The sequence below is a fragment of the Scyliorhinus torazame genome, chromosome 22, assembly GCF_047496885.1.
Source record: "Scyliorhinus torazame isolate Kashiwa2021f chromosome 22, sScyTor2.1, whole genome shotgun sequence".
Classification (NCBI taxonomy): Eukaryota; Metazoa; Chordata; class Chondrichthyes; order Carcharhiniformes; family Scyliorhinidae; genus Scyliorhinus; species Scyliorhinus torazame.
Genome location: NC_092728.1, coordinates 73,403,784 through 73,415,296, shown reverse-complemented (window position 1 = coordinate 73,415,296; position 11,513 = coordinate 73,403,784). Strand labels below are relative to the sequence as shown.

General features: G+C 46.1%; 1 long non-coding RNA gene across 1 annotated transcript in view; it reads left to right on the top strand.

Annotated features, from left to right (window-relative positions):
- The first annotated feature begins 1,337 nt into the window (after positions 1 to 1,337).
- Positions 1,338 to 11,513, top strand: part of LOC140398826 (uncharacterized) — a 134,880-nt gene continuing 124,704 nt past the window's right edge. The window contains exon 1 of the long non-coding RNA XR_011937575.1: positions 1,338 to 1,409. This is a non-coding gene — a long non-coding RNA (uncharacterized lncRNA). The remainder of the gene's footprint in view (positions 1,410 to 11,513) is intronic.

Below are 11,513 nucleotides of genomic sequence, written 5' to 3'. Positions count from 1 at the left end.
ATTGCCAGAGGCCCGCTCCGCCATTCTCTGCCCCCGACCGGCCAAAGTCCTGGCGTCGTGGGTCTAATGTGGTCCAGCCGGTCAGGATACTCAGTCCGCTGCCGTCCTGGTCGGGGGCGGCCAATTGGAGGGCATGGGGGGGCCTTATAGTCGACTGGGAAATGCTTGTGCGGGCGTTGAGGGTCGGTCGCGCGGCCGATCAGGGTTTTATTTTTCAGATCCAGCTCCGCGGTCCGAGTCTGCCATGGAACTCGGCGCGGCCGCTGGAGGTCTCCAGCGTGCGCATGCACAGCCTCCGACCCGGAACTGCAGGGGCCCGTATCTGCAGCAAAAGCTGCTAGATCGCCACCAGGTACCTGCTAGCCCCCTGCAGGGCCAGGAATTTGTGACTCTTTCATGCCAGTTTTCCTGAGAATCCAGCCCGTGCTGTTAGCTAATTTGGACATTCTGAATTCTCCCTCAGTGTACCCGAACGGGCGCAGGAGTCTGCTGACTAGGGGATTTTCACAATAACTTCATTGCAGTGTTAATGTGAGCTTACTTGTGATAATAATAAAGATCATTACTATTATTGATGTGGAGATGCCGGCGTTGGACTGGGGTGAGTACAGTAAGAAGTCTTACAACATCAGGTTAAAGTCCAACAGGTTTGTTTCGATGTCACTAGCTTTCGGAGCGCTGCTCCTTCCTCAGAGCAGCGCTCCGAAAACTAGTGACATCGAAACAAACCTGTTGGACTTTAACCTGGTGTTGTAAAACTTCTTACTATTACTACTATTAGAACTGTCCCCCCCACCCCCCACCCGATTTCAGGTGTCCGAGATGGCTGAAGTGGAGCATAAATGGCATCTTTCTGTGATGTATATTCTACGTGGTTTCATGCAAAGCTAGAAAATGCACAGTCAGACGGACAGTTATTCAAGAAATGTTTAAAATGCTTATCGATCGTCATTTAATCAGACTACCTTTTTGGCCTTTCTTTGGACAAAATAGAATTTTGTGGATTCTGAGTTGATCCATTTTCCCATTCCAACATATCGGAATACCACAGCTATGCTGCTGAATGCCAAACGGAAGAACAGATGGTGGGGTCCTATGAAATATTTCTAGTGCAGGAATTGGCTGACTGCTCCCCACTACCAAGTTTATTTATGGAAGTATGTGGCTCAGGAGCAGACTTGCCTGAACTGACAGGAGTACGTCAAGTGAACACTGTTTAGTTTGGGTTTACTGTTCTGAATGCTGCCACGATCCTGAATACCGACATTGTCAGCATTCCAGAATATGTTTTTGCGCATCAATGACCGGAACTGAATTACTGTGACAGGAGAGGAATTTCCAAGTATAAAAAGACAGCATACACATTCGGGGAAGAGCTGTTTCAGAGAGAAGGATGTGTTCAGTTCAAGGTAAATGCAAAGGAGTTTCCAAAAAGGTTTAATCTGATTCCAAGGATCGCGCATGAATTATCCAAACGTGCAAGCTGTAAAGGTGTGCAAACATGCTCACCGACTTCTTAGAACTTCCTGGTTTCTGCAAAAGAGGAATAGAGAATGTTATGGGCCAGGGTTTAGAGAACCCCAAAGTGAATCATGGGGCGGGATCCTCTGCAATCCGGCAGGGCGGGCCACTCGGGTGCCGAGGAGTGGCGTGAACCACTCCGGCGTCGGGTCACGCCAAAGGTGCAGCATCCTCCGCACCTTCAGGGGCTAGGCCGGCGCCAGAGTGTTTGGCGCCGCACCAGCTGGCGCCGGAGTGGTTCGATCTCGACTCTGGGCCACTGTGTGTGTAGTTTGCACATTCTCCCCGTGTTTGCATGGTTTTCAACCTCACAACCCAAAATAATGTGCAGGGTAGGTGACTGGCTATAATAATGATAATCTTTATTAGTGTCACAAGTAGGCTTACATTACCACTGCAATGAAGTTACTGTGAAAAACTCCTAGTCGCCACACTCCGACACCTGTTCAGGAACACTGAGAGAGAATTCAGAATGTCCAATTCACCTAACAAGCACGTCTTTCAGGATTTGTGGGAGGAAACCGGAGCACCTGGAGGAAACCCATGCAGACACGGGAGAACGGGCAGACTTCGCACAGACAGACAGTGACCCAAGCCGGGAATCGAACCCGGATGTTTGGTGCTGTGTAGCAACAGTGCTAACCAGATATGCTAGAAAGAGAGTTGGAGATGTGGGAAAAGGATAAAGAAAGAGCTTTTCAGAGGTTGAAATGGGGAAACTTTATGTGGAAATGGTATAATTAGCAAAAGAATATAAACTTGAAAGGTTGGAGTTAAAGGTAGAGGGATGTCAAAATGGAGGAGTAATCGTTCACAGTTCATATCCTAGTCGGAATATGTTTAAATATGGGAATATGTTTAAACTCTGCATGCATATGAATTAGTTCCAGAGGCATATAGGCAAAAGTTTCAGAATTTAAGGAAAGAACCAGGATAGACTTGCGTTGAATTTGAAAGGGTTAAACGTAACAATTGTAATCCAGCGAAAACAGCACGGGAGCAGAGAGAGCCGGGACAGCGAAAACAGCGCCGGAGGAGAGAGCCGGGAGATATTAAAAGCGCGGGAGGAGAGAGCCGGGACAGCGAAAACAGCGCGGGAGCAGAGAGAGCCGGGACAGCGAAAACAGCACCGGAGGAGAGAGCCGGGAGATTTAAAAAGCGCGGGAGGAGAGAGCCGGGGCAGTGCTGGGAGAGGTGAGTGCACAAAAGCTGTGGCAGGAGTGCCTTTAGACACGGAGTGCTGATTGGAACAGAGTGCATCTGAGTTTAGGTGAGCGACTGAGTTCGGGTGAGTGGCGAGAGAGGGTTGTGTTTTTGGTGGTGTTCGGGTTTATCCTTGAGGTTCTATAAAGACATTTTTTTTTTAAAAATTTAAATTAATTAACTAGTTGAATATGGCTGGACAGGTGATGTGCTGTTGCTGTATGATGATGGAACTGGTGGATCCCATTGAGACCGTCAGTGACCACATCAGCAGCAAGTGTTGGCTGCTCGAGGAATTTCGGCTCAGAATTGATGAGCTGGAGACCGAGCTGCACACACTGCGGCACATCAGGGAGGGGGAACATTAGTTGTAGGGGATTCTATAATTAGGGGGATTGATGGCATCCTTTGTAAGCCAGATCGAGAGTCCCGCATGATATGTTGCCTGCCCGGTGCCAGGGTGAGGGACATCTCTGATAGGCTTGAAAGGATTTTGAAGAGGGAGGGGGAGAATCCAGTTGTTGTGGTCCACGTTGGGACTAACAACATAGGTAAGACTAGGAAAGAGGACCTGTTTGGGGATTGTCAAACACTAGGGACTAAATTAAAGAGCAGGTCCTCCAGGGTTATAATCTCTGGATTACTGCCCGAGCCACGTGCCAATTGGCATAGTGTTGAGAAAATTAGAGAAGTTAACACGTGGCTAAAGGAGTGGTGCGGGAAAGAGGGATTCCATTTCATGGGGCATTGGCATCAGTACTGGGGCAGGAGGGACCTGTACCGTTGGGACGGTCTTCACCTGAACCATTCTGGGACCAGTGTTCTAGCGAATAGGATAAATAAGTTGGTCACAATGACTTTAAACTAGCACGTTGGGGGGAAGGAAAGTGTAAAGCTATGGACTGTATAATGGTTAATGGATATCAAGGCAGCAGGTTACGTGACAGGTTATTATGTAGAGATATGGGTTCAAAGACAAGGAAAATTAGGAGAAAGGGTAAGAGGAAAAATAAATTGTGAAAAGTTACTGATCAAGGTGTTAGGATTCATAAAAAAGACATAAAAAACAGCATAAGTGTACTTTACCTGAATGCTCGTAGTATACGAAATAAGGTAAATGAGTTGATGGCGCAAATCATCGTGAATGACTATGATTTAGTGGCCATTACTGAAACATGGTTAAACGATGGCCACGACTGGGAGTTAAATATCCAAGGGTATCAGACTATATGAAAGGATAGAATGGACGGTAAGGGCGGTGGTGTAGCTTTGTTGTTTAAGGATGGCATCCGGGCAATAGTAAGGGATGATATTGGTGCTATGGAGGACAAGGTTGAATCAATTTGGGTGGAAATCAGGAATAGTAAGGCGAAAAGGTCACTGATAGAAGTAGTCTATAGGCCACCAAATAGTAACAGGATGGTAGGGCAGGCAATAAGCAAAGAAATAACGGATGCATGTAGAAATGGTACAGCGGTTATCATGGGAGATTTTAATCTGCATATCGATTGGTTTAACCAGGTTGGTAAAGGCAGCCTTGAGGAGGAGTTTATAGAATGTGCCCGGGATAATTTCCTGGAACAGTATGTAATGGAACCTACAAGGGAACAAGCGGTCCTAGATCTGGTCCTGTGTAATGAGGCAGGATTGATTAATGATCTCATAGTTCGGGATCCTCTTGGAAGGAGCGACCACAATATGGTGGAATTTAAAATACAGTTGGAGGAAGACAAGGTAAAGTCAAACACTAGTGTTTTGTGCTTAAACAAAGGCGATTACAATGGGATGAGAGAAGAACTAGCTGAGGTAGACTGGGAGCAAAGACTTCATGGTGAAGCAGTTGAGGAACAGTGGAGAACCTTCCGAGCGATCTTTCACAGTGTTCAGAAAAAGTTCATACCGACAAAAAGGAAAGACAGTAGAAAGGGGAAAAATCGACCGTGGATATCTAAGGAGGAGAGGGAGAGTATCAAATTGAAGGAAAAAACATACAAAGTGGCAAAAATTAGTGGGAGACTAGAGGACTGGGAAGTCTTTAGGGGACAACAGAAAGCTACTAAAAAAGCCATAAAGAAGAATAAGGTAGACTATGAAAGTAAACTGGCTCAGAACATAAAAGCAGATAGTGAAAGCTTCTACAAATATATAAGACAAAAAAGAGTGTCTAAGGTAAATATTGGTCCTTTGGAAGATGAGAAGGAAGATTTAATCATAGGAGACGGGGAAATGGCTGAGGAGCTGAACAGGTTTTTTGGGTCAGTCTTCACAGTGGAGGACACAAATAACATGCCAGTGACTGATAGAAATAAGGATATGATAGGTGAGGACCTTGAGATGATTGTAATCACTAAGGAGGCAGTATTGGGCAAGCTAATGGGGCTAAAGGTAGACAAGTCTCCTGGCCCTGATGGGATGCATTCCAGAGTGCTAAAAGAGATGGCTAGGGAAATTGTAAACACACTAGTGATAATTTATCAAAATTCACTAGACTCTGGGGTGGTCCCAGAGGATTGGAAAGTAGCAAACGTGACACCACTGTTTAAAATAGGAGGTCGGCAGAAAGCGGGTAATTATAGGCCGGTAAGCTTAACTTCGGTTGTAGGGAAAATGCTGGAATCTATCATTAAGGAGGAAATAGCGGGGCACCTGGAGGGAAATTGTCCCATTGGGCAGACGCAGCATGGGTTCACAATGGGTAGGTCGTGTCTGACTAATTTGGTAGAATTTTTTGAGGACGTTACCAGTGCAGTAGATAACGGGGAGCCAATGGATGTGGTACATCTGGATTTCCAGAAAGCTTTTGACAAGATGCCACACAAAAGGTTGCTGCATAAACTAAAGATGCATGGCATTGAGGGTAAAGTGGTAGCATGGGTAGAGGATTGGTTAACTAACAGAAAGCAGAGAGTGGGGATAAATGGGTGTTTCTCTGGTTGGCAACCTGTAACTAGTGGGGTCCCTCAAGGGCCCGCAATTGTTCACAATTTACATAGACGATTTGGAGATGGGGACCAAGTGCAATGTGTCAAGGTTTGCAGACGACACTAAAATGAGTGGTAAAGCAAAAAGGGCTGCGGATACCGGAAGTCTGCAGAAGGATTTGGATAGGTTAGGTGAATGGGCTAGGGTCTGGCAGATGGAATTCAATGTTGCCAAGTGTGAGGCTATCCATTTTGGGAGGAATAACAGCAGAATGGATTATTATTTAAACGGTAAGATGTTAAAACATGCTGCTGTGCAGAGGGACCTGGGTGTGCTGGTGCACGAGTCGCAAAATGTTGGTGTGCAGGTGCAACAGGTGATTAAGAAGGCTAATCGAGTTTTGTCTTTCATTGCTAGAGGGATGGAGTTCAAGACTAGTGAGGTTATGCTGCAATTGTATAGGGTGTTGGTGAGGCCGCATCTGGAGTATTGTGTTCAGTTTTGGTCTCCTTACCTGAGAAAGGACATATTGGCACTGGAGGGAGTGCAGAGGAGATTCACTAGGTTGATCCCAGAGTTGAGGGGATTAGATTATGACGAGAGGTTGAGTAGACTGGGACTGTACTCATTGGAGTTTAGAAGGATGCCTTATTGAAGGATATAATAAGGATGCCTTATTGAAGGACCTTATTGAAACATATAAAATTATGAAGGGAATAGATAGGATAGATGCGGGCAGGTTGTTTCCACTGGTCGGGGAAAGCAGAACTAGGGGGCATAGCCTCAAAATAAGGAGAGGTAGATTTAGGACGGAGTGTAGGAGGAACTTCTTCACCCAAAGGGTTGTGAATCTCTGGAATTCCTTGCCCAGTGAAGCAGTTGAGGCTCCTTCTTTAAACGTTTTTAAGAAAAAGCTAGATGCGTTTCTAAAGAATAAAGGGATTCGGGGATATGGTGTACGAGCTGAGTCCACAAAGATCAGCCATGATCTCATTAAATGGCGGAGCAGGCTCGAGGGGCCAGATGGCCTACTCCTGTTCCTAGTTCTTATGTTCTTATGTTCTAATAGGCGGATACGAGTATTGGGAGTTGAAACTACCAGTGAGGCTTTAAGAGAAATCATTCTCTTGGAAGAATTTAATAATTCACCACCCTCTGTGATGAAAATGCATGTTGAGGACCAAAAGGTTATAACTGCTACATAACGTGTAGCTACGTGCAGCATCTAACTTATTAAAACCACAAAAGACAAAAGGCATTTACAGAAAAACAACAGGATCAAGTTATATGGTGTTGAAATGTGTTTTTCGCCAGAGACAAGTAATTCTGGCAAGAAACTGTTTTGCTGGTATAAAATGGATTCCTGCCACAGACCAAACCGGTCTCCGACAGCATCCAAACCTGAGACGATATCATCTGAAGGAGGCACGCAGATCAACTGTTGGTGATAAGAACCAATCCGCCAGAGGCAGGAATGACAGAAGGTCCAAATTCAGCTGTGCCGAGAGACGACCTGAACATTTCCAAAATCTGACACTGACAGAACCGATTGGGGAAAACAGCACCACAATTGCGAATCAAACACTGAGTCAACCTCAGATCATAATGTTAACTCCGGTAAAATCCCAACCAGTGTTTATACTCCACACAATCTTCATCGCACTTTGAATGTTTCTGCTCCCATGTCGCTCTGTTTCTAATTCCCTCATATATGTGTCAAACCTCTCTTTAAGTTAGTTGGTGCTTCCTCCTTCACTACTCCATGTGGCAGCATGTTAACATTCCCACAACTGTGTATGAAGAAATTCCTCACATTTTTCCTTTCACTGGCTCATGGCTCCTCTTATTCCATGCTTGCCCACAAGTGGAAACAGCTTTTCCACATGCACCGTAGTTTCTTCCACAATTTCTAAGACCCCAATCGGGTCTCCTCTTAGCCTTTTCCAGATTGACGAGCCCCAAGCTCCTCAATCTTTCCTGGTGGCTGCATCCACCCAGTTGTAGTCGTGTCTTAATAAATCCTTTCTGCATTTGAATGAAATGAAAATCGCTCATTGTCACAAGTAGGCTTCAATTAAGTTACTGTGAAAAGCCCCTAGTCGCCACATTCCGGCGCCTTTGCGGGGGGGCTGTCACCCTGTCGACAGGGTTGCAATATTCTCCAGCGGCATCAGCACGCAGATCTCCAAGTATGGTCTCATCAAAGTTCTCAATACATTTAATGTGTTGGGAGAAACCTTCCGGCCTATAAGCAAAGAGATCAATGAGACTAATTGGACAGCTCTTTTGAAGAGCCAGCACGGACACTCCTTCTGAGCTCAGTGGCTCTGTAATGGTATTTCACTGATTCTCCATTGCTTTGGAATAACTGACTTCAGCTGTTAAATTAAATCTGAGTTTCGTTGTTACATTCTGAAAAATATTAATATCAATGAAGAAAAAATTGAAAAGTAAGGATAACAGTATTACCGATGACCTGTGTCGCTGTGCTCCAAAATCCAGACAGTCAAATGGCAATTTGACATGACAGTGGTTTGTGAACGTTTCAGGGTTTGTAGTTTCCGCCATTTTGAGATCATGTGTGTATGTTTCCCTATGTTTGACCATATTGAAGTGGGGCAGTTGTACTTTGTAGGTTCAATCGACTTGACGCCTGCGGAGGAATGATGGCAATGGTGTAAATCTAGATCGTGTAAAGCAGTTGCAATGGTGGGTGTCACAGTGGTTAGCATATTACCTCCTTGCCCTCTGTAATGTGGCCCAAAGTGTGTTCGCCTCCTGAACATCTAGATCTTCAATCATCACTTTGGGCCTCCCTCTTAACTACCAGCCTCTGTCTAACCCCCATCCCACCCACCTCGCGATGGAGTCTCTTGTGATGCATAAGACCAAAACCAAAGTTATTATCTTCATATAAAGAAAACTTATGAGTCAGTCTTCTCACAGGGTTAAGGCTAGTGATTGGATCAACAATGAGGAAAATTGAAGTGAATGTCATCACTCTGTCCAACACATAGGGATAGTGAGCAGAAAGGGAAGTGACCCAGACTGAAATACCCAACCCCAGATGTTGACTGTCCACAAATGATCAAATATTTCAAAGTAGGTTGGTAAGCGTGGGAATGGGCATTAGGTTTGGGAATGGACATTAGGTTGTGCTGTCCTTGTCATGATATTCAAACACACATATCATGATAGACACACCAACAGACAAATCAGCACACAACACGACAACCAATCATAGACAAGGACATAGACAGTATAAGAGAGGAAACACAACACCTGGTGGCCAGTAGAGCTGGAGACCAGGACAAGGACAGGACCTGTTACACTACACACTCAGGGAGACACCACGTGCAGAGTATCCAGACCGAATTGTATATAGCAGTTGAAATAAAATAGCGTTGTACCAAATACAACTGTGTTGGTTCATCTGTGCATCAGAGCACCCAACACCACATGGTACAGGAGTTGATCGATACCTGCCGGCATACCTCAGTGTACAGAGACACCCAGCAATACCCAGGCAAGATGTATTGGCTCCCGGTTCCGCAGCCGTTCCAGTGCCACGGCGATCTCCGCGAAAACTGGCGGCGATTCTGGCAAGCGTTTGAATTCTTCCTGGTGGCAGCCGAACTCAAAGACCTGGATGATGATGAAAACATTGAGTTTCTCCTCACCATCGCCGGTGCAAGAGCAAAAGAAATCTTTACAAAATTCAAGTTCTTCAGGAGGCAACAAAGGTACGATTACCAGGCAGTCCTGAACAAATTCGCCAAATACAGTGGGGAAAACACACTCCAATCGGCAAGGAAATGTAAGAAAAGCGGCAGTACTCACCTCGTGGCCGGGATCCCGGAGGCCGAATTCCCAGAGGCCGAAATCCCGGACCTGAGAGAGATTTGGGTCGAGGTCGGCGGCCATCTTGCTAAAGGTATCACGCGAGCACAGTTGCGCGAGAAGTGTGCAGAACCGGAAGTTTCGTCTGCGCATGCGCGAGACGCTGCGCATGCGCAGTCAAGAAAACGGCCATCGGTAAAAACAGCGATCTGCGCATGCGCAGTCGCCTCCTACGTGCTACATACCGAGCGTCAGGATGTCAGAGGCCCCAGACCGCACCAATTTAAAGGGGAAATGTCCCAAATCAAAAAAAACAAAAATCTGTTAAAGCTGTAAAACAACCTTCCTTCACCTGGAATGACAGCACATTGCCACAAATTGACCCAGGAGATGAATTTGACCTCCGAAGAACCCTGCAACAAGCAGTTACCTACGCACAAGCCGATGATTCCGACCTCGAATACTTCGATACCGATCTTTACACTTTTTCTGGACCTCGCGAGCCCAATTACAGCTCCGTGGTCCTATACGACTATGACTCGGACGAACCTTTCGTGTTGAACATTGGCGACCCTCACATTGAATCCGACGCAGATGCGGATTCATTTTTCGGATTTGAAGATCTTCAACCCAGCAGATATGACGTCCCAACTCATCAGTGCAGGATGATGCTGCAGCCTGGAATTAGGAGACAGGGAGCGGTGCAAGCCCACAGAGAGCGGCCTGCTGCCACACAGAGCATGGTCCACGTCCCGCTCAGCGTTCCCGACTCTATGAAAGAAGACATGCAAGACTCCAGAGCGCAGTCCTTGCATGAACAAGAAGTGACTCCAGAGTCACAAGCCTCCACAGCGAGCTCGTGGACAGACTCCACGATAGAAGGCATGCAAGACTCCAGAGCGCAGTCCTTGCACGAACAAGAAGTGACTCCAGAGTCACAAGCCTCCACAGCAAGCTCGTGGACAGACTCCACAATTGCAGAAACGCAAGACTCCAGAGCGCAGTCCTTGCACGAACAAGAAGTGACTCCAGTGTCACAAGCCTCCACAGAGAGCTCGTGGACAGCCTCCACAATAGAAGCAACGCAAGACTCCAATGTGCAGTCCTTGCAGGAACAAGACCATGAGGGTCTAGCAACCTCCCCTGACCAACCAGCGGCAGACGATGCAAGTCTGCCATCCTCACGTGAACAGCAAGAAGGCTATAACAGCCTACCATGCTCCACTGCACAGCAGCATGACCATGATGGTCTCTCATGCTACAATGAAGGGCACAGCGCTGATGACTGTTCAAGCCCAACTGAAGACAATCCAAAGGAATCGCCTCTTCCAAGCCCGAAGAACAAAGGATTATGCGCTGACCTTCAGAATCATTATAGCCGAACAGAGATTAATAATGCTGCACGGTCACAGAAGGATGCTGAGGATTTGCTAAAGAAATTACTTGTATGTTTAACTTGCAAGGAGCAGACTGAGAATTGCCAGTGTTTTAGTACGGATCGAAAAAATGGACAAGATATTGATCCTCAGTCAATGGCAATAACACAACCTGAATCATATCTACAGCAGGGACAAATGTCTCCCTTCAACACAACACCGCAAAGTCCCAACTTCGGAGACCAGCAGTTAGTCAGTAATGACTCTTTAAACCTTAAGGGGAACATTAATTGCATTGAACCTATACATACTCCACTGATAAATGAGCAGAACATTGGAGCAAGAATCCTGAGGACACCGACATCGAGTAGCCAGATAAAGAACTTAAAACCCGCAGCAGTTTCAAGTGAACCAATTGTGCTTTCCACTGATGGTGAAGATGCAGATAAGGTCGACCCGATTATCCATTGTACCACACTAACCCCAGAGATTAAGCAGTTATGTCTGGGGAGTATAATGTGGGCAATTGAGAACAGTCAAAGAGAGACTGTGACTATGCCAGTCCCAGCAAAATCAGACCCAGAGACTATGAAGGCATATACATTAAACAAAGATACATATGAAGTAACTGAGAAGAAAATTGAAACGGAA